Source organism: Neodiprion pinetum, chromosome 1 (assembly GCF_021155775.2).
Source record: "Neodiprion pinetum isolate iyNeoPine1 chromosome 1, iyNeoPine1.2, whole genome shotgun sequence".
Classification (NCBI taxonomy): domain Eukaryota; kingdom Metazoa; phylum Arthropoda; class Insecta; order Hymenoptera; family Diprionidae; genus Neodiprion; species Neodiprion pinetum.
In genome coordinates, this window is record NC_060232.1 from 26,361,097 (window position 1) to 26,385,509 (window position 24,413).

General features: G+C 39.7%; 1 protein-coding gene across 11 annotated transcripts in view; it reads left to right on the top strand.

Moving 5' to 3' along the window:
• The window catches only part of bsk (mitogen-activated protein kinase dJNK), a 153,887-nt gene that overhangs the window by 110,473 nt on the left and 19,001 nt on the right, over positions 1-24,413 (top strand). For all 11 annotated transcript variants that reach the window (XM_046608875.2, XM_046608877.2, XM_046608876.2 and 8 more), the window contains one exon: positions 21,566-21,617. The gene's annotated coding sequence lies outside the window, so the exon portion shown is untranslated. The remainder of the gene's footprint in view (positions 1-21,565; positions 21,618-24,413) is intronic.

Sequence of the window (24,413 nt, forward strand, 5' to 3'; positions counted from 1 at the left end):
GTTTCTGCTCTCGAACGGGGGCGAAACAACAAATGACCGTAGTATCTAGCAGTCAGATTCAAAGGGTGTAAATTCAAAACTTTACAAACACTCTCGCAGCGCTGGATGGCTCACTTATCATTGCGAATGGTTGATCTTCCGTTGCTTAAGCTGGCCCGGCACTCGGGCTACCGGTTGACAAATGAGAGTCCACGACGACACGAAGATGGAGCGGAAACCTAATTTCATATTTCGTAGCCGGCACCGGTCGCCGTGATACAGAGCGGCGCTGTCTCGCTAGCCAGCGTTAATGTCCCGGCTGTAATTCATTCTAAATCCAGGGAATTACCCGTCCTGGTCCTCTGCCTCGGCCAACCATAAAGTATTCCTAAAACATGTCCTCCGTCTCCCGGTCCGTAGGTACGCGTCCATACCGTACGGACGACGACTTTGAAGCGATAAAATCTCTCTTCCGACTCGGGAGACGTGGAGGAAGGCTTCCCCTTCACCTTTCATTAATTATCACGCATGAAGTCATTCTTTCCGATTCATCGAATCGTCTCACCCTCGACGCTTTATCGAGCCATCTCATTCCCGGCACCTAACCTACATTCACATCGATCGGGCTCGAATTCGTTCTTGTATATCGTTAGATTTCCCGGCTATCGTGCGATTCCGGTTAGCGTTATTTTTACAATTCTTATCCTGAGTCGTAGCTGCCAGGTATAATATATTTGTCAACAACTGTAATCCGGAAATATTTATTCTCGTAGTTTCTTGATCTCGTATTTCAATTACATTCTTGACGACCGGATCTGAACGAACCGAAATTGACCAAAAGTTGTATCAGTTTCCGGAGACTTGAGCAATAAATATACTTAGATTTTATTATTTTATGTTTATCCGGACGTTTACTACATTCTTCATTTATACTTGCTGTCGTTCATACTTAATTTCCAGTCTCATCACAGTTCGTATAGTTTATCGTTTCTGCCGTAACATATCTTCTATCACTATATTGTTGCATACAATCTATGCGGTGTATTTGGAGAAAGGAAGTTCACTGGCTGTGTTCGATTTTATTTCTGTTTATTGCCGAGAGTGAGAAAATCGTAGTGTCAGATGAAAGGAACTAATCACTTTGAGAGATGCTCGAAAGTGGGCTCGAGTGTCAAACGAGAATTTTTGAAATAGCGTAAGCCGCGGACTTGAGCGAAGAAGCATTCAGACGCAATTAAGTCCGGCCAGGCTAAGGTAAAAAGAAAACTACCACGTTCTTCCTGGCACCTATCGTCCAGCAGACTGAAGATGCAATAGCCACTTTATCTGTCAACGTGACAATAATCCTGACTTCTGATCCCACTTCGCATTTGGCGAATTTTCACAGTGCTACAGAAGCATCGTTGAACCGTTTCCAAAGATACATACATATATATATATATATATACCCAGCTATTTCTCTCTTTCACCCCGAATTAAACCCAGCTATGAAATAAAACATGCATACCTATCTTCATTATCCCTGATCAACAGCATGGTCTCAATCTATTCGAGACACTGTCAGGTCAGTTATCTTGTCATGAATTGGAGTAAAGGAAAAATTGTACAAACAATATTCCTAACGTTACAGATATTCAATATCAATTACATCGTAAATTATTACCATTTCCCCATAGTTTTTGCATATTTTAAAGAGCTAATTTGAGGAAATGCATTAATCTGATGACGTAGCAAGTATAGAACACCTCGGGCGTAATCTTCATTGTTAGTTAGTTGTGAAAACAAAGCGCGGTTCCGCAGTCTCTACGCATATAAATCGTGCTTTATCAGCGTTTTCGTATTGCAACTTAATCGTGCCCCTTCCCCGCAATAGAGATATCCGCGCTAAATAATTGCGTCGAGGAAAAGCTATCCAACGAAGCGGAGAATGTAGATCCGGTTGGAGGAGGAGGAGGTATCTTCGCCTGCGGTTTATCTGTCGGTGTTCCCCAGTGTGTCGTATATTAAAATGAATGCCGTATTGTCCTGAACTGCCAATGCAAACAAATACAAACTTCCGAACGCGGTGGGTGGTGGCCGCATTGATCGAATAGACCGTTGCCTATATTTTGTATGAAGTTAGTATTAGAATGTGCACAATTTTTTCCGTATCAGTGTGCGGATGTGATAAAACGGTGAAAATTTTGTCGAAACCTTTGCGGGCATTAGATAGAGAAAGGGGTGAGAAATTGACTAGTGATGTTACGTTGTGCCAGTCGTAAAGTTTGCCGATTTGGCAAGTTCAACTGTAAATGATACGTTCCGAAATGGTATCCCACGAACAACGTCGCCTTGAGGCTTAGCTTTTGAAGGTTCCATGCTTGCCGGAAAATGTGTTTTCCATCGTCACTGGGAATCACTTGACCTAGAAAGAGAAGAAATTCTAAGTTCAGTCGGACTTTCGTTACTGACAACGAACAAAACATCGACGATTCTTTCCCATATCTAAACACAAACATAGTTCTGAGAAAAGTCATGCGACTAGAGCTTCATATTCGAAGAACTTCGCGAGATGTAAGCTCTGTTGAATTTCTTTACTCATGCCTCGATTCTCGCTTAAATCGCCATGGATTTATCTTTTGATATCGGTCTCGCTCCGTTCTGTTTTCGACTAATCCCAAGAAACTCGTAAAGCGGTGCCAAATACAAAATGGGGGTTCTTCGTTTGTTTCTATTAATGTTGCCGCCTCGGTATAAAGCACCGTGGAACATCGTGATACTTTAATGAAGACGAAGAACCGTCGCATGTGCCATATGTCTAAAAAACAAGTTGGTATAGCTCACTAATAGAACCGGAAACAGCAAAACAGCAGTTTCATCTTCGCGTATTTGTTAATGACTCATCTTAGTCGTAAAGAATTATTTTACATGCTCTCAGATCGTAAAAACGTCTTTGCTGCTGACTTTGTTGTTCTTTTAATACCCTCTTCGGCATATTTCCACTCTGGACGAAACTAAACTTTGATGATGCGGTCAAAATTCGTATACCCTCAACATCAGTGACCCCCAAAAATATTATTACGGCATACAATGTATACTCCCATCAAAAAACGAACAATCGCTCGCTCACCCATCATTCGTGAATCTAACATTTTTCGGTCCGCAAAGACGTCGAGGCGACTTACGATTAAACTTACACAGTTTCAGTGAGTTCCATTTCCATCAGATTTACCTTACACTTGGGTCTCTTTCACGTACCCGAATAGCACCTGGTGTCTCTTTACCCCCTGTGCTACACCCACTGGCGTGCACTTATATATATATATATATATATATATACGTTATGCAAGCTTGCACATGCCGCATGATATTTCGTGTACACAGACACGACGTTCATAGAAGATAGGAGACAGGAGACATCAACGCAACACGACTCTCTGGGGGGCAATCGACTTGTTCCAAACTACAGCTTCTATTCCTCCCTTCCATAACGCGGCAGTACGAGCAGTGATACATTGCAACCCGGTGGTTCTCAATCCAGAAAAATATCAGTTCTGTCTTGCATTTTGATTCCTGTCAAACTGGCTTTCAACCTTCGCTGCAGAGTGAAGTGTCTTCAGTCTATTCCGAATAATCATTGTTTTTGCAGCTGAATCATTCCCAATTCAAGTTCGTTCAAGTTGTATCGTTTCGTGCTTGTAATTGTCCTGTGAAAATTGGAAGAACACTGCTTTTTTCCTTCCGGAATCATTTGGGAAAGCCGACTACTGCAGGGGCGACTGGATTTATCGGTTTACCATTAATCAAATTTAACTTTTGAACGCTTCTACGCTACGCCAATCGTCGGGTTCACCCCTTGAAGCTCTAGCATTAATCATACCTTGACAGTTTTTCTTGTTTCCTGTCGGTCCAAGGATTGCTTTGTCATCGCGACACGTGTCTAGCTTTGGTCGTCGTGATTATTCACCATGGCAGAAACCTGATTTTAAAAGCTCAAGCTAGATCACTCGCAGTCTGTCGATAATTTACGATCGGTATAGAAAATTGTCGTGAGCGGACCTGAAAAATACGTCTTCTGCACCTTGGAGGCAAACCGCGCATCTTGACTGTTAATGAGAAAATATGATTACGGATAGCTCTGTATTCTCACGACGCGATGCCAAGGGGACGAGTAGAAGACAAATTGCTTTAATTGGAATTGTATGCAAATCAAGGGAAATTAATAACCGTATAACCGTACTATTTAATTAAGTGCCGAACCGCAACGCGGAAATTTCTTCCAAATTTCAAGAGCTTATAAATCAAACAATTTGCAATGCTTGCTTGTGGCATTTACCGTTGTGTAGCCCCAGTGTTTTGTTATCAAAATTATACACCTCCGACGTAAATTCCACTTTCCATGTACTTCGGTCTTTTCAGTTGATCCTTATTTATTAACTGGGACAATTTTGAAACTTACCACAATGAACATATTAATTATACAGATAAACAATTAATTTCTTGAGCAACATGATCGAACAACCCTGACAGTGAACCGTTCGAAGATGACAGCTGAAAATTATTCAGTTGAAAAAATTGTTCAGGACGTCGTACGCTAGATTCAGCTGCCTTCCAAACTTCGAAGCTGAGCTTACTTCAAGCACATGGTTTGTAAGGTACACATTATGGAACAGAAAATGTCACTAATCTGCCCATCTCTTACTCCTATCTTTCTCTTCAAAACCAGATTTATATCTGGATCAAGTTACTGGACGCTCGGAGAAAGAAATCGATCGCTAATTACTTTCTAATTTAGTTTATAAATTCAGAGGGCTTCGTTAGATGGTCTTTTAATCGCAGTCAGTGGTACTCGGATTGGGAATAAAAACTTTGAAACATCGCCAGTGGTAATCAAATAGAAACGTGAGACGAATTTTCACACGTACTGAGACGATTCAATTTCAGGATATATTCTCTATCAGGACGCAGTTGGTGAACACAGATCAATTTCATTTTTCGGCAGCACGTGACTCTGGTTTCGCGATTTAACGATGCAAATCCTTGCATATAGAAGTTGGTACTATCGGGGACGAGTAATTTTTTTCCCGTGCATCATATTGCCCGCTTTGGCAACTACCGCGCATTTAAAAAGCTCGTAACCTTTATCGAAATTCAATAGCTTGACTAGCGCTGCATATGCATTGGGGGCAGGTGACTTTAACGTTTCTTTCCCTAAGGTTTCTTCCGAGGAAATAGCGTTCCGCTTCATGTATTTATTGTATCGAGTTTCGATTACGCGGGGCAGCAGGAGTCTGTTAGTATCCTCGCATCGCTACTCGAGATCTTCACTGATTCCCTCCTCCGAGTTCGAGAAAGTAATCGACTGAACGGCGCAAAGGATAAATGCGCGATCTTCGATTGTTCTCAAATTCGTGCCAAAGTGGATATTTTTAGGGGACGCGGAGGGCCGAATGGGCAGGAACGAAACGGGAGAGAAAACGGCGATGATGGTAAAAACGACAAAATAAAAGTGATCGACCTTGAAATTTACATCCGTAATGCCAACTTCTCGGACCCAATTCGATTCAAACGCAATTACATGGTGAACACTACCCAATAAGAAACAGTAAATGTGACTTCAAGTCGCGATTACTCGCACAGAGTACGTGCAATTTTCCGTCGGTTATCTTTTGACTTGACAAAATCTATATCTCCTGGCGATCCTCCCCTTGACAGCGATTAAAATCGGCAGTTCGTAGGATTTGGGGTTTACTTCGCCTGGTAAGCTTTCTTCCCTCCTTTTATCTAGACTTTGATAACTGACAGCTTCGCCGTGCTTTATCTTTTGTCGTATAAAAGAAGCGAGATGAACGTTGCAAAAAGGAAGCTAAAACACTCGCGGAGTTGCCAGAGTTTTCAACCATTAGACTCGTGATTTGGATTGTGAAGTTGTCCGCGTTTCTGGGACTCCATTAGACACTCTTTTAGCAGCATCAAGCTGTTGAAATAAGAGTGAAAATAAAACCAGAGAAACGTATCGTCTGACCAAGGATTGGCTGATACCGACTTACCTCTTTTTCTCTAACTGACTTGCCTTTACTGTGTGCTCCCGGATAAAACGCGAAGAGGAAATGTAGCGAGGAAAAAGCTATCCATTTTCAAATGCCACTGTATCACGTAACGGAATGGAAGGACGTACCTCATCTTAAACCTTGGCAATGGGTATTGACCCAAGATGTCGTTTAACTTCTTCATCCAAGTTGGTTCACATCTCGAACATTGGAATTGTGGCTGCTACAGGAAGATGTCATTACGACGCGGTATTGTGCCGAATGAAAGGATGACGACACAACGTCGGCTGCTTTCAATTCATTCGTGGTTATAGATTACGAGCATAATATTTCACCGGTATCCAATTACCACCGCCCTCTATTGCTAACATCGGTAGGAACGAGTCAACGTGAAACAGCTTTGCTGCTGAATATACCGTTTAACAAATCCTTGCTATCCGTCGTAATGAAAATAGCTCAACCACTCACGAGGAAGAAGATTTCTCCACGAATATCGTTCTCTCGCATCAACCTCCTGGCGGTAGGTCAGGAGGATTTTTAGCTTTGAGGGCTGAATAGAGGGAATGTAATGAGACCGCGAGCTTCTCGCGTTCCCTCTTCTCGTCTTCTTCGTTCCCTTTCTTCTCTCACTCGCTCCTTCTTTTTCCCACCTATTTTCGATCCTAGAACCCCGACGACGGGCAATGCCAAAGGTGTTTTTCTCTCACAGCAGCGCCACGTCAGTCAGCTCTATTGATCCGACTTTATCCTAGGTATAAGGAAAAATTTGTTTTCATTTTATACAGCAAACAATGTACCTGATGATGGAATATTTCAGAATCCTTGCCACCGTCGAAGCAACTATGAAATTTTCATATTGAGCCGAAGGCGTGAGCAAATATCTTTCAGTAACGTAACGACGAGACTGTGTAAATGTTCTTTTCTTATCGTTCTCCATGTTCACACAACATTTTTCGGAAAATAATTCGTGTACACTTTTCCATTGTCTTTTCGCTGTACAGTCTCCGAAGATGTAGTGAACAAACCTACTACGTTTACGAGATCACCCTACCAAGATCTTCGTATATAGATTCTCGAATGCCTTATTTTATTTTCATGTGAAAGTTGCGAGTCAAATGCAAATGAAAAATTGACGAGCGACAAACTTTACGACTTTGTCATCGTTTACATACGTACAGAGGCTTGCATAAAATAAATATCACAGATAAAACTACCCTTTGTGCCGTCTCATTGATCCCTTCGCTCTTTTAGTTCACTCGTATTTGAAAGTATAAAATTCGCGCATTAACTTCCCAGCGAAGAATTATGTGAATTTTGTGCAGCGTAAAATATAAAATATTGTCATGGATACGACGGATGCAATGGATTAATAACGCGATGATGGATTTAGCGAAGCGACGCGATTTCTGTCGTCTGTGCATTTTATATTGATGTATCGAAAATTAGGATAACTCGATTAGCCGGCTGAATATCGAAATTCGATTACAAGCGAACGCGAAGTATGCGAATGCACTCGCTCTACCGCATATGTAGATAAACTATGTCCAATAATTTGAGTCAATTTATTAAACGGTCCGATTTGATATCGCTTCGGCGCGTAAAATTTACCGAACTAATCGAATCACACCTAACTTACGTGTCGAGTGAACGAATCTTCTTTTTTTTGATCATTTTTCCGCGAGTACAAAACTAAAAGTACAAAGAAAAAAAAGTACGGTTATTGCCTTGATCCGAGAGGAAATTGGGTTTTGGTTCCGCCTCTATCACGGATTTTATATTTTTTCACTACCCTCACATGCTTTAGCAGTTAGACTCTTCCGTATCCACCAATACGCAAACTTTGCCTGCAGGTTCAATCCGTGTTACGTATATAAAAGTAATTTACATTTTAATAGAAACGTCCGATATCCACACGTCCTGCTGTGCATCCCTGCAATGCGTGTACCGAAAGTATGCGCCGTACTTTCGCCCTGACGCATTTACCTGCGTTATACCTGTTTGCAAGAACCGCTCTCACGCTACGCGATGTTATTTATAACTAACATTTACAACCCGCCGGAGAAAAATAAAATAACAGGAGAACTCTATGGCAGCACCCTCTCGAGTTTACTGCAACCCTCTAAAAACAACGTTTAGAATAATGTTTATTCGACCAGATGCAATCCCAGTTTTTTTTTTCTCCCTTTTTTCAAAATGGTCTACTGTACCCAAAAAATTTTTCCTTGCCGTTATTCTACATTTTTTATTTCCACTGTATCGAAGACTGGTTTTATTTCATTCGTACAGCGCTTTTGTGTTGAGATTCGCGAACATTCTTTACCCCGCAGTAATTAACGATTTACCGAGAATTGGTTTGGGTAGACAATTTAATTAATTGCGGAAGATCGTATGGCGCGTGCGGGGGGAAATATTTTACGGCAACCGTGCACAGTTCCGTGAAATTACGAATTCACACGTGCCTGTGCATCACAGAGTGGATAACAGGCAACTCAGAAACGCGTGTTTCGCTGATTTATGCGTCTGGACGGTGTAACATCGGTGCAACGTGTTCCGAACTGTTGAGAGAAACGACGTCCGTTTTTCGTCAAAATTCTAAGGCATCCCGACGATCTCATCCTCGTAGACGTGTAAGTACCGCTTCGCGTAACAATGCCTGAAACACCTAACGATATTTGAAATTTCTCTAATTCACACATTCTTGAAAAATTATTAAGTCTGCGTTGCGAAACTGGGAAAAACACTTCCGTGTCCATTTATCGCATTGCATGCACACGTGATATGCGCATACCTGCTTATAATCAGACCCCCACTCACCTTAACTCGATTGCCAATGACGCAGGCTTTCAGTACTACTGTCCGCACTCGAATCGTCGCAGTAAAATTATTACGATACCTTATATGTAACACCCTTGTACATACCGCTTCCAGAACGATAAGCTGCAAATCTAAAGTTGATTCAGTGTAGTGGTGTGGATTTAATTTGATCGACGTTCTAAGGCGACAACAACTCGGTTTCTCTAACATAAAAATCCGCAGGTGCTCGGAACGGTCATTTTATTGCAACGTTATATTGCTCCCAGCATCTGCGCTCCGAAGCTAGCGATCGCTTTTTTTTCTATTCTCTGTCCGACTAACCGCTCCAGCATCTGCTGTTTACCTATATGTAAGCTTTGCCTCTTCGCCTATTGTGCCGCGTGTTCATTTATGTGTCGTTTTCTGAACGAGTTATAAAGTGCCGATCAGAACTTGAACCGGTAAAGTTTGTTTTTTCATGCCGGAAATTCATGCAGGAATATATCCGAGAATATCATATTGTGTTAGGTACAAGTGCGGAAAGTATGCGATTTCCGATAAGTCTGAGGTTTCCAGCGTGAGCCGAAAAAGCAAGCTCCATCCGCACTTGTGACTTACGCTATTTTTTCCAATGCCTGTGAAAGATAGTTTCGTTTGATAGTTGCAACGAAGGTGCCACTGACAACGCGTGAAATTGGGGTCAGGTCATCTACGATTAATGACTGTGCGGAAAATTGATCTATTAGAAAGTTCGCACGCACCAACGAAAGCCCTAGTGTGTAAAATATAGCATATCGGTTGTGCGCATGCGTCAACTTTGTTTTACAGCACTGTTCGGAAATGAACGACTTTACGCACGCTCCATAGGCTTAGAAAATCTAATATTCGATGCAGGTGTTGGGAAAATTGAATAATTCCCGAATATAGTTGTCAGTCGTATACCCTGTTTGATATAAGCGTATATAATCTGTAAATTATATTTATTCTAATGCTTACCATATTTTACTTTTGGATAGCTTGACAAGTTTCATTTTCTTTTTAAAACTTTATTATTATTCTAGAGTGTTCAACCGAACTTGATTGGTCGACATTTTAGGTACTTGTGAAAGAACTAGAGTGAAAGTTTTGTAATCTCAGTTTCTGCCGTACGAAAAACTGGGTAATGAAATAATTGAAAAAAGGTAGAGAAGAATACAGGACTTTTTTAGAGGTTCGATCGAAAACTTTTGAATTATTTGTCGGTTGACGATGGAAATGCGCGAATGCGCTGACGCGTGGACTTGCATTATTAACGCAGCACGGTCGTGTATGATACCCACTGAAAAACTCTCATATATATTTATATCGCGAAATCCTCGTTAAAATTTATGACACCGTGACGGCGACGACGATCCGCCTTCGACTCGTCTCTCAGTCGCCTGGATTAGACTTTAAACTCGAGCGCTGCATGCAACGCATAGACGCCTCTGTTTTTCCTTCTTTCGCCATCCAGCTTGCAGCTCTCGTCCCGTCTGCGCTCTTTCTCTCTTTCCCTGATTTTCATAAATCAAATCCTTGAAAGCTTTTACGTGTGAATTAGCACTCTATCGCTTTACCGAAATGTACAGCCAGATGCGATGTCTCGGCGGTTTCAAGTATCGAGTGGTTTAAAGTTTTCAGCTGTACCTACCTAATACCTGTCCCTGCTGCTAGCTACGCAACGTACCCGGTCTGATATATCGCATACTTTCGCAAAGTATAGCTTATGCACACTCGTTAATCAATTTTCCCGCCCGCTGTCGCGGTGCTCCGCAGACTCTGACGAATGTCGGCGTTTCTCTAATACGTATTTTTTCTTTGATATTTGTCCACCCACACTAATTGCAATGCCGACATTCGCCAGAATTATTTCATACAACGCTGTAGGCTGGCCTGAGACCAATATCCTCGATTCGCTTTAACCGTTTTGGCTTATCTACACTAATATTATACGGAGGTAAATTTTGTTTGTTTGTCCGTATGTAGGGGCTAATCTCTGGGACTGCTGAACCGATTTTAAAAATTCTCTCATCAATATAAAGCTATACTATTCCTGAGTAACATAGGCTGCAATTTATTTTGATAAAAATAAGTTTTTAGTTCGAATTCTCGATATTTGTAAATTAAATCGGAAGAGAAAGCGTTGCTCGATTGCTTTATCGGCATGCGCTAACCAAATGGTTGGATATTCGTGAAAACAATGTATTACAAAAATATTAGTAATCGGTAGATCTGAAAAAAAATGTCGTCCGTGTAACAAGTATTTTCTCTGACAGAAGTTGATATATTCAGCTGTACGAGAGATTGAAGTTTATGGCGAAAAAAGGAGAACTGAATACTCGGCAAATATATCACGTTTATGCAGAGAACATACGTAGGTACGGCCAACGCAAACCAAGAATCTTGAATAAATCCGGAAATAAATCAAGCTCAGCTCTTCAACGCGACGAGAAGTGTAACGAAGAAGAGGAAAAAAAAATTCCTCTGGGATCCTGACACAATATACTCTGTGTTACGTGACGGATGCAATAGACCTCGAGTACCTACCGAACCACATCAGAATCCAGTGGTAACTTTGATGTTAAGGAACAGGTTGCAGCGGCCACCTTCTGTTACAAAATCCTGGTCAACTTTTGTCCGAGAAATGTAATTTTTCTCTCTCTCTCTCTCTCTTCTCTCTTTTCGTATACGATAAACGTTGAAAATGCTCAGAGAAGGAAGGAGGGTAGGTACTGAATTTATGGCACGTGGTTGGATTTTCTTAGCTTTTCATCGCTACTGGTAAAACTACTTTTAGAAATTCAGAGAGTACGGATTGTGAGAGACATTGAGGCGGGTATATTTCAGCGAAATTTCGCCAAACTCATTTGCGCAGATTTCGTATAAATAAAAGTTCTCCTCTCAACCCCCGCAATTTACCGAATATTCGATATGTTGAATCGAAATCAATAACCATTTGAGAAAAGCGCAGTGAATAAATTGCGCACTGGAAACAATCGGATTTATATATATTCGTGTATTTCGTTTCTCTTGCATAATAACTCATCATTATTTTTAAATAGAAACAGATTATATTCCGCTGTCTAACGATCTGTCATCGCAGTTGTCTCCATGGCAATCTTGGAATCTCCACCTCGGAGTTCTAGACTTGTTCGCTGAAGTCTGGCGTCTAGACTCAATCTCTATTATTAGTCCCATTGGCCATATCAAACCGCTCTTTCTCCAGGAAATTTAATACCACTGCTTGTACTAGCAGCTCGTTTTAATTCCGAAGTCGAAGTTTCCGCCGAATCATGTAGTCGTCGGATAACCAGTATTTTCGAAACAATATTATGCGGTAATCGAAGAAAGAAGGAACGGCGCTCCTCTCTCACCTATCACGCTCTAAATCGAATCGCGTCCCTCCACCTAGGCAATCCACGCATCGGCGTACCTTTATCACATCAATTTCCTCCAGCATAGACTCGTAAACAACGTTAAATCAGAGAAGGGAAGAGACTAGGCGCACCGTCGCGTCGGCACATCGCGACGCGTTCACGCCTATCTCATTGAAGATTATAGATGGTAAACTAATGATCCGCGGTTATGTAATATTTCCCAAGAGGTAAGAACTTGCTCCTGCCTGGGAACATGCCAATCGACGTTATAATCTCCTCACCATCCGCGGTAGCGCCTCCACCGGCAATCGCGGCTTGCGCCGAATCAGCATCGTTAATATAGCCTCGCCTAAAAAATCCGAGGGTTGAAATCAAGAAGCGATAGAGGAAAAAGCTTCAGACAAAATGCAATAAAATATACTAGAAAATCTGATGATGAAACTGCTTCATAGAATACACCAGTGTCCTTCGATTTATATGCCGTATTGTTATAAAAAGAAAAAGAAAAAGAAAAATTTAATCCGTACTTCAAAAAACGCTCCTACACGTTGACTCAACTTCGTGAAAATCTTCCGCGATGAGTGAACGTCGGCAAATTTCCACCGATCATTTCTGAAGCTCGTTTGTCTGCGGAAATTCATCGTGGTTGACTCGATACTCGTTGGGGCGCGATGAAGGAGGTAACCGCGAAGAGGCTTTGTTCTCCTTTCTCTTCAGCTTCTGTACGCGATTTTATTTATACCCTTATATATATGTAGAGAGAGAGAGAGAGAGAGACTCTTCGTTTTGCCGGCATTCGGATGACGAAATTTTGGGCCGAAACAATTCGTCCAAATGTTTAACATCCGCAGCCGCAGAAAGCTGACGTGAAATTCAAGGAGTTAAGTTACACGCCTCAACGCCATCCGCTTTAGTTTCTGTTGTACCTCCAAGTCCTGCGAGCTTGCGGTCGAAGTCATTTCCTGTTCAAACAACAGATTCTCGACAAACAAGAATCCCTGCGCCATCTGCAGTAGCTTTTCTTTCTTCCTATCAATTTTCGAACCATGTTGGCTACAGAACTTTGTTTCGCATAATCATGATAATAACAATCGTATTGTCCGTATCGTATCGTACCGTATTGTGCGTTCCTTCAATTTAAGACAAGGTGTCGGCACTTACAATGTACAGGTTTTACCCTTGTCCTGCGTTAACTCTGGATTTCGCTTGAACTTTTTGTAGTGCTAATTGAAAAATTAGAGAGATTTTGAAATTTTTGACGCGAAGTTTTAATCGATAGCTTGTTAAAAGAGTATAGATTGAGATTTGTTGAGAGGAGAATGACTCGGGGAGTGAATATATCCGCTCTGGCTAAGGGTGCTTTGATAAATATTTAAAATTGAAAGGAAGCTGAAGTTGTGGGACAGGGTAGAGAAAACATCGGACAAGAGTCATAAATTTTTAGGAGGCGGACGTGGTGGGAGAGAATCCAGCTAGGTACTTTAAAGGTTGGACGTACAAAATACTGGTGGAAAACTTAAGGACCCAGTGAAAGTTGACGGAAAACATTTGGGAACCAGATGTGTCGTTGTAAATTATATCCTCCGAGGATTTTGCGACGTTAACACGTAACTTTGAAGCCACTTCATTAATTCGCCTTTTACCACTTGAAAGGCATCGCTTTGTTAGTGTCGAGTAATATCTAATACTTGACGAGCTTTCACAGCTTTACCCCTCAACCTGCTCGTGACATCCCTCTGTTCCGGTGAATAAACTTTCGAGATAATTGATTTACGCTCAAGATTAGCACGGTGTCATTTTCCAACCACCGAAATACCCGCCGGGGAAGGAGGAGGAGGAGGACGGGAGGTTGATGACGGCCATCACGCAAAAGCGTATCGGCAGAAAAATTGACAAGTTGCTTAAAATTGTCAACAGTTTACTCGAAACGTACGTTACATTCACGGATTATCCTACGATATGAAACGTGATTCTATAATCTCTCTTTCGTTCAATTTGTCTTTTTTATACGCTACGCTAACTTGTCGTTTCAACAATTTTTCAGTAACGCTTTGCCTTTTCCAACCTGTGCGAGTAAATTAACGTAGATGGAACACAGAGAGAAATAAAAAGCTTGGATTTAAAGTAATGAATGCCGAAGAAGCGATATGATCACTGCGTCAACGTCGTTTTATTTAATCCTATTTGCCCCACCGAAAAGAGGGTTAAAAATTCTCTACAATCAGAATTTTTTTTATATACCTCGTAACTCACGTTCAAATAACTTTAGTCCCCGTTAATGAATATTCAGCAAGATTTGTTGTATTTTTATTTATTTATTTTATTTTTTTTCTCTACTTTCATCCTTCATAAGTTGAATCCGGAACTTACTTTTTCGTCGTTCGTTTTTTTCTTTTTTTAGTTTTTTTTTCTCCTCAGCGCTGCACAAAAGCTCGTGATCACAGTCAGTCAAGCGCAACTCTCACGAGGATTAATTTATGCGTATGGTTAGCATTCGTATAAAGAGTACAGGGGGAAACAGAAACGTATCGCGAACTCCCAAACGGCTTGCAAGCAACTCGAAGCTTTGAGTTTTTTAACAATAAAACTTTACGCAGCTTCTTCCCATCGATTTTATAACAGAATGTCAATTCCTCCCACATCACGTGATACCAATTTCCTAATGGACCGATCCAACAACCCTCCGATGTATAAGTATACAGGTATATACGAGTATATTATATATATTAAGTAAGTATATATATTTTCTCGAGACAGATATCTATACGTGTAATATTCCTGTAATTCACGTATATTTCGCACAAGAAATACTGTATGCCGACTTATTTTCCCTCTTACACAACTTCCAGAGTCTTACTGCGTACTTTCCGTCACTTATATCGCACGTGAGGCTTTTTCCATTTTTGATGTTGTCATTTCAATTCTAATTTTTGTATACACTGTCAACGTCAAAAAATTTATAACTTGCAAATCAGTGAATACTTGAAATAAATATACTCCAGCTTCAAAATCACGCTTTACCGTCCACTTTGTAATTTTCATTCAACGTTCCAATATTCAACCATATTAATCATAACCGATTTCACTGCGTTTGCATTCAGTATCGCAATAAGAATCTACTGAAAACTGGTTTTTTCGGAGATGAGGAATCCGCCGTTATCTTCACCTAGGACAAGTTCATGTCGTTTCAGTATTTTCGCTTCCGCGGAAAATTCAACATCCTCCTTGATCCAAACAGAGATTATCGTGTATGTGTGCGCACATTGGCCGTTGATTTCCGTCAGAACTTTGCTCGTATTATGCTAACGTCATCTCGAGAATCAGCTCGTTAAACTATACCAATAAAGTCCCTGCGCCAAGGCGTTAAGTTTCGAGGTTTAATTTACGATCGTGTTATATCAAACGTATAAACGTCAGGTTTGAAAGCATTCTTGGAAACTTACTTAACCCGGTTCTACTGGGTGTATTTTTTACGCACGCGTATAAGCTCGCACGAGTTTATAATTCTTGGCGCAGTTTGAGGCTGCTTATTCGCGCCAAAAAATGTTTCAGTGAAGAGTTTGAAACACCCGCTTTTTTATCTCTCTCTAGAGCAAACCGTGTATCGTGTTATCTAGGACGATAAAACATGGCGCCTGTATACTTCACGTCGATCTCTAGTTTTGGCTCACAATCAGCTGCATCTCTCGGTCACCGAGAGACAAATTTTATTCGTCTGCACGTTGGATTCAGAATTTTTATGGCGCAGCGACTCCCGTCGAAAAAGCAACTCGACACAAAGTGCTCGGCGCTCGTTAAGTAGAATAAAGATAAGTAAATGCGAGGCGGAGGGCTGCAGGAATGAACGTCCGGTCAAAATATCCTTCATCTTTAATAAGCCAAGATTAAAGTGTCCTTTTGATAATTCTTCAGAACAAACAATTTCCAGACGATTCTCATCGCCCTTGTGAAGATCTGTCGCAAGTACCGAAATTTAAGCTTGGTATTGTCTTTTATTAGAGTTTTCTGCATTGATCGAGTACAAGAGAATTGTGTAATAGTTAAAGAAATTTGAATCATTAACTGAAGAAGTGCAATTAAAGTTAATCGAATAGAAGGTAATTGATGCAATATCTCTTTGGTAGAAAAGAAATCAACATTTGTATGTATCGATTTAAAAAATTGTCAATTCATCACAAATTTTACAGCTTGCATGATTATTTTATTATCAATTCAATTACAGGTTCAATATTACATGTCCGCAAATTTTAGTTGATATATTTTTTTTTTTGCAAAAAGAGTAATCTGTAATAAACCGCTTACTTATCATAAGCTTCTCATCTTTAATTAACTTGTAACGATTCTACGTTTTACACTTTTTGTAGAATTCATTTGCAAACATAAATTACTTATGATTCATCAAAGTTAAACTTGACAAATAGCCTCAAGTAAATGACAAAATAGAGTGATTGCTTAAATCTTGTTTAATCGAAATTTATGGTCATTTTTTTTAGTCCGTGTCCAAGAGATATCGTCTAAATTGTATTCAAGTATGTATAATGTATTAGTTTTAGTTACAATTTTTCACCCATCATCTGGTTGAAAAAAAAAAAAAAAAAAAAAAACGTGACTTCCATTACAGTTGTACTTTGGTCGTGCATAATTATAGACATTCGTCGAGTTTGTCCATTTCTTGTTCGCCTCGGCGCCACGTATATTATATACCTGTAGGTACCTAAATCGCCGACCACACAGAGCGCGTAAACTAACTTTGGCTCAATTGCCGCGTTGAATTGGACTCGAGGCGTTATGTGTCAGTCAAGAATCGTTAATTGGTACGTATTAAAACGGTATACGAAAAGACCTTCGCAAGACACTTGATTACAGCCACGTCGGCATGCCTTGCCAAATCTTGAATAAACGCCGGCGATACGCGTTACGCTGATCTATCGTGCCAATTTCGGACAGGCTGCAGCAAAGTACGAAAAACCAAGGAAACAGAACGTCACTTGTAAAATTATGAAAAAGAACATGATCCTACATGACAATATTTGCGGTGTCTATAATCGACCAGGATTGAACGTTACGTGTTGGAATTTGTAATTCCACGTGAGACCTTGTTAGACAACTCGATAAATTCTTACGATGTATTGATTTATAAAATTTCAATTTTTTTATTATTCTCTTTAATGAATTCAACCGTGCGGTTTCAGTTATCTGCATCGAATCGAATTATACAATCTTGAACTCGATAGTCGGCGTATCGGCGGATCTCACAAACAGAGGTTTTTTGCGACGTTGATTAATCGGCTTGATCGGTCACTTCGTATACGTCGGTGAGGTGAAAGAAAAGAAAGAAAAACGAGCAACGGGAGAAGGAAAAAAATTGACGGCGTCGCCGACAACGTGCGTTATGGGATAAGGCGCTGTCATTCGTCCACTAAATCACGACGACCGACGTCCGTCGTCACCTATGAGAATTGGGAAGCCATTCGTTGCGGTTACAATTCAGATTCAATTCGTTAGGGATTTTTTCCCCCAAATTACTTGCAAGATAACGGGTGTTGGGTTAAATATTTTTGTTAACTCAAATATCAAAACTTCACATTTTCTAATCGTGATGTAAGAACGAAAAATAATCATTTTTGTCTCCTTAAAAAAGAAAAAAAAAAAAAAGAAAAAGAAAGATAAAGGAAGTTGAATGTTTTTAGAGTTGCAATATTTCACGCATATTTATTCCTCGTCGACGATTACAACATACCGTACAAATCAACGTCAACACAGAGATCATTTGTCGATATTGTTTGTTAACCACTTCCTTTTGTTTAATGTTAAATATTGACGATGGCGTGGCCAATGTTATAGGAAAGGGTACGAATATCCGTATACTTGTTCCTTATAAAAGCTCGTTTTTTCTGACATTTTTATTACGAATACCGACAATTTCTGATTCATTTAAAATGCTGCCACATTCATCGATATGCGTAACTGACGTTAATTACCGATCACGAATAAACTGATTGTAAGAGGAGTTTGTAAAAATGTAGCAATCGAAAACTGGGTGTCGCTGATCCGAGAAATTGAGTTCTAAAATTGGTACGAAATAATCCCATCATTAATGAGAATCAGCTTTTCTCAATTATTCAACTTTAACTTATAATTAAATAGAATACATAGCTACCGAATATATCTCACGCCAGGGAAGAGTATCGTTATATTTCGAGACGCAAATCAGCGACTATTAAACGAGCCAAATTAAACCCTGCATCGTAGAACGCTAGAGAATTATTGTAATCTTGTATCGTGGTCTCCGCTCTTTACGGATGACGTATAATCTCTATGAATAAAAATGAAAAAGTTGACGCGAATCAGCCGCGTAGGTCAGCGGCTAGACGAGATGTATTATTTCAGTCCAATCAACGGCATTCCTTAACCACAAATAGTTTAGCCGGTGTCGATGTCGTCCTTAGGTCTCGGACACTGGCAACGACACCCGTCGCTTGCATAACTTTACAGGCCTGGAATGAAAACAGAGCATTTAAAAGTAACACGACTCAGGCACGCGTCGTCTTTCTCCATCCGACTGCTTCGCGACGGCCGGCGGTGTCCTTTGTGCGTCCGCCAACGCAAACATACCTCAATCTATCCCTGGTTTGCACTCTTCAACATTTCACGCTCGTCCACCAAATTCGTTATTTATTTTTTTTAACATTTTCTCACGTTGTAATTTTGCTTTTCTGTATATGTATATATATATATATATATATATATATATATATATATATATTGTATACACAAAAAAAAAATTATATATAACATATAATATATATTTAATAGGGACCCATCGTAATAGGAAATGTGTAAATATTGAATAAAATATTGAAATCTGAGTGAGAATATGTTTTTCATGTATCTTAATTGAATAATAATCAGAAAACCCGTTAGACGTCCCTGTTAAATATCAACTAAAGATTTCCAAGAGCATCGTATTTAAGACACAAACTGATTCGCTGGCAGCTGTAAATATGAAAAAAAAAATTTACCAACAATTATCCATCATAAATTTGATAAAAAGGAAGAAAAGATTAAAAATCAAATGTGCCCGATCTTCCACTCAACCGACAATGCTCATCTTTCGCCAGAATTTTTGTTTCTACCTAAACTAACTATTTCAGGTGTGGCCTGTTGGAAAAACGAAATTTTTTTTATTTCGAAACACCCTATTATATATGAATATTTAATACAGCGGATCACAATCGGGTCTGTGATCTGTTCAGCACCTATTGAGGATCTCTGTCTTTCGATAAGATCGTCATTCTATATGCATATTTGAAGTTTTACCGCGTAGAAAAAATATAAAATTGCGATCAAGAGTAAATTTACGACAGCCAAATTTTCCATCACTGTGCATCTTAATTTTTTTTTTTTTTCAACCCGATTTCATCCACTCGACAAAGTTGTAATTTTGAAAATGCAACTCGGATATTTATACTTGGAAAGACGCAAAATTTCTTTATATACTGAATTACCGAATGCTTCTTTCTCGGTCGTTATTCGATTTAAAATCTTTTTTGTTTTTGTTGCTTCTATCTTCAACAGATATTTCGTACAATAAGTTATGCTACACATATTTTGTTTACACAGTTTGAGGTATATTTTAGAGGAATTGCAAGCTCAGAGAATACCATATTTTTTGCATTAGATAATTTATACTAAATTATTCGAACAATTTAGTATATCAACCAAGCCAGGTAGTCTTTTATCAATCGTATCACATCAGCCACTAACTTAAAATAATAAAATGAATTTATTATTGTGCTGTTATTATTATTACGGTTGGTTTTTTTTTTTTTTATTGTTTGTCCAGCCTTCGCCAAAAACAATTTTTTGGCATCCTAACAATACAACGCATCAAGAATCTTATTAATAACCTTAATGTATGTACTTTCATTCGGTTTAGAAAAATGAAAAAATGTTGTGAATCTAATATCTTGAAGGTTTAATTTTTTTCGCCAATGCGATCGTTGATTTAAACATACACGAATAGCAAGTGATGTAGGAAAAAAAAATTTGCCAAGTTTAGAATATTCTCTCGCTATAATAGCCCGATGATCATTACAGAAGCACTTTACCTGCACCGTTAAACTCTTGAAAGCATCTCTAGTCCGTATATGCCTATCGAAAAACCGTCTGGGCTCTTTAACATAATAGCGTGCATCCGATTTCTTAGAATTCTTTTTAAAATATCATCATTCTCATATTTCTTGTCCATCTCGGAGCAAAAGAGAGGGAATCGAAGTGAGAGAAAGAGAGCAAGCAGAGTTGGAGACTCGAGGACGTCTGCAGCGTGCGCGAAGATAGACTTGGATGGTTTCGCGTCTTCCTAAAGTCCCGTCCGACAAATCTCCGGTGTTTGCAAATTCGCCGCCGTCTGTAACTCCTGGCAACCCGGACGCTCCTCCTCCGATTTATAAATACTCAACGACCGTCTGCCACTGACATTGGCGACATTTTTTAGATACGCAAAATTCCAACGTCGTCCGAACCGTCTCTGCTTACTCTCCTTTCTCCTCCTCCTCCTCCTCCTCCTCTTCCTCCTCATCATCATCATCCTTCTTCACTGCCAGATGTTCTCCTCGCGAGCACACTTCTCCTCCGAATTCTTTCCATCCCGTCGCGTTCATTAATAAAACCGGGCAGCCAAACTGTCGCAACGCGGCGAAACGCGCAGCACCTGTTGTTCGTAAATTGTGGTTTATTACAGGGATGAATTCTTGATAATTTCCTACGTAAGCACGGATTGCAATTTTGCTTCCAGTTCTGCGATGAAAATCCGGATGTAACAATCTGGCAACCAGCCACTTGCAAAGCCACAAGTTCAATCCCATTGTCAGCCCTTCGAACTGGACAAATCGTTAATAAGTTATTCGCCAATACAAATGTTGCTTAAAATTTTTACCGACGGCGTAGAAGAAACCTCGATCTTGCACAAATTTACAAATTTACAAATTTTTGCATCTCTGAAACTAACGACTGTAGAGTAATGTGATTCTACGTAACATGAGGTATATTTTTTACCTAGAGATTCGGACACACCCAGCAGGCACACGTGTACTTACGTGAACAGCGGACAGCGTGGCGTGTAATCGATCTATATCTATGCTGAATTTCAGGAGTTCCGAGCAGCCGCTGCTTACTTCGGTTTTTTAATCAAAGCATCATAAAAATTCTTCCTTTATCGTCTCTTGTTGGGCAGTATTAGAGTATCGTTCGACGAGCCAGAGAAGACGCGAAATGAATTTCTGTTCTTTCGGCTCACAATCAGAGATGTGAAGGCGCTTGAATACGCATACAGCGACTCTAGTGTGGTTTTTCTTTTTTCTGTTTCAGACGGCGATATTAGCTGAATAAAGACGTCGAGCGTGGCGGATCTGTCAGTCATGTGAGTATTTTTCAGTCTTACAAACGTATCCAAGATTTTCGCCTGTAAACACCGTTTGAAATTACATTTTCTCTCTATACACACCGTTCGTTCGTACCATTATCATTATTATTACTGTCATTGTCGTTGTTGTTATAAACTGTGAAGTTTTTTCAAAATTCTTTCACCGTAGCTTTCAAGCTCACAGACCCTGAATACGTTGCTAAAATACCACGACTGTAATTTTTCGGAACGTACACAAGTATTAAGAATATTCTGATATATGTGCAGGAACGTGAAAATATTCTAAAAATCTACTCTCGGATGCGACGAATAGATACGTCAATTTTCAATTTCATAGCTATCACAATTTCGGTCACAGTTCAATAATTTGTAAAGAAAAAGTGACCACTTAATTACGTTTAGAAAATAAAAAACCGAAAAAGTACGTGCTATAACATACACCGAATGTTTCAAAGAATTCAATCAATATCAGTCGTCGCCAGCCAATTTTAGGGTAAAATTAAAAAATTTTGGCAGCGAGAATATAGTCGAATATATGTAATAAGCTAACTCTTTTTTATCCTCAAAAAAATGATTAATAGTCTGAACAATAACTGCGTAGAACCTCGGCTTTGGTATACTTTATGCCCATCAACTCCCGCAGCCACTAGCGTCTACTTTTACATTCTCATTAGCAGTGTCATAAATGTCAGCTAACGTGTCGTACGACTTCATAGAAATGTGTTTCGAACGGTCGTAAAATATCATATCGTTTTGTTTGAAATTTGTATATCATTCTAATACGAGTCTACCACTTTATGATTCTATTTTACATATTTATTTCACGTTAAATCATTACCCACAAAATACGTAAAGTCGATTAAAACCCGGTTTTACGGTATAATTTAGTTAATCCTCACGTGGTTCCCAACAGTTTGTTGATAAGTATAAAAAATTTTGCCGAAAACTATGTAATGAGGACATAAAGGTAGCGCAAAGTTGGATGAAATAATTCGTGAAAAAAAATTTCAACATCAAATAGTTAGCAGGAAAATGATAATTTAAGTAAGACAAATGTGTAATCTAAATTTTGTGTTAAATTCTAAAAGTCTACGATGTCATTGAGTAAAATATTCAGATCGTGTTTTTTTGGTCCGTATAAAAAATTTAATTGGATCAACTGTTCTACAGCGTCTAGAGCTTTTCAACGCTGTCATTTCACCCGGGCAATTATATCTAAATTAGCTAGCTGTCCTAATGTCGGTTAAACGATCAAGTCTCGAGAGGTTATTATATCGAATTTTTGTATTTATTAATTTTTTTTTTTTTTGTTATTTATTTAATTTTTTATGTGGATTGTTATTGACGAGCATGTATCGGATACACCCGCGTGTGTCGGCGTTCAGTCTGGAGTTGATAGATTTAGAAAAGCAACACAACGATTCCTCGACGGGCGTGATATCTGATCCTAATAATAGCTTAAACTCGAATATATTTGACTGCCGAGAGGCATTCTTCAGGATCTGCAGTAGTAGGTCAAAGTTGTATTCTTCGTCATATTTTTTCATCTTTTTCTGTCTCCGCGGTTTCTCATCTCTCGCGGGGCTTAGCGGAAGACGACTTAGAACGAAATGCTTTCATTGGCTCGTATCAGAGTCGTTAAAAATATTTGTAGCCCGTTTCTCCGCGGCTTATGAGAGAGTTTTGCAGTTAAAAGATGAGCGGAACGAAGAGAGACGAGAGGCGAGAGACGAAAGACGAAAGACGGGAGACGAGAGATTAGATGACCACCGGCTGAGTGTGAACGAACAGTCGGGACGATTTTGTATAAACCTTTCACAATCAAATTCAAACCGGTCAAGCCAAGCTTCCCGGGTCAGTTGCGTTGAAGTGGGAAATTGAATCACTTTCGTCCTTTTGTCCGATTCGAATTACACGCTTCTTCGCACTGTGCTAACTAAGACTCTTCGCGATTGTGTCCCAGCGAATTTTCAGCAAAATCCCTTTCATTGGGTTCAAACAAACCTCCGAATCTAGAATGAGTATCGCTTCAACATTGTATGTTATGATTTATTAAAGTAATTAATATCATATTAATCGCTGTTCAGTAGTTAAGGAGCACCTTTATCCTTTTTTTAAAACTTATGTACCCAGTAGTGGCTCAGCCTCAGATAATTTTGCCAACGAAATGTTGACTTGATATACGATTTCGTTGAACCAAATTCTGTGATACAATTTTGTTCTGCTATCCCGTTGATTTCAACAGCTAGTTTCTCGACAGCAACTCTATTAGCTTCTCAAATTACAGTGATTGCGGTGTGTTGTTTTTTCCCGTATCCCCTTTACTACTCTAAAAATATTTCGTGTTGCCTAATTATTCCGTCAGCTAATTATACCTTTGACTGCACCCGTCAGACGGAGGATGCGGCAGATGATATAATTATCGAATAGAATGCGTTACTTTGACGGAGAACATCGCCCAAGATGTTGTTTGACAGAGTAAATTGGAGACGCGGAAATTTCGACGAAATGTTTCATGCGCCGGTTAAAATTGATAAATAATCAATTTCATCGTTAACGCAGGGATAATTGTCGTCTGGTTAGCAGCGAGGCCTCGTTACGATTCCAACAACAGTCTCGTACATTACGAGAGAAGTTTTAATCTACAGCCTAAACCGACGTCGAACTACTCGAAGAACGTCTGTCAGGACTGAAGCGATGACGGGAGGATTTTTAACGAACGCGTGCATCGTATTTCCCGTTCACGCGACTCTCGACGTGACAGTTTCAAGCAGTTGACTATGAGATGGTGAC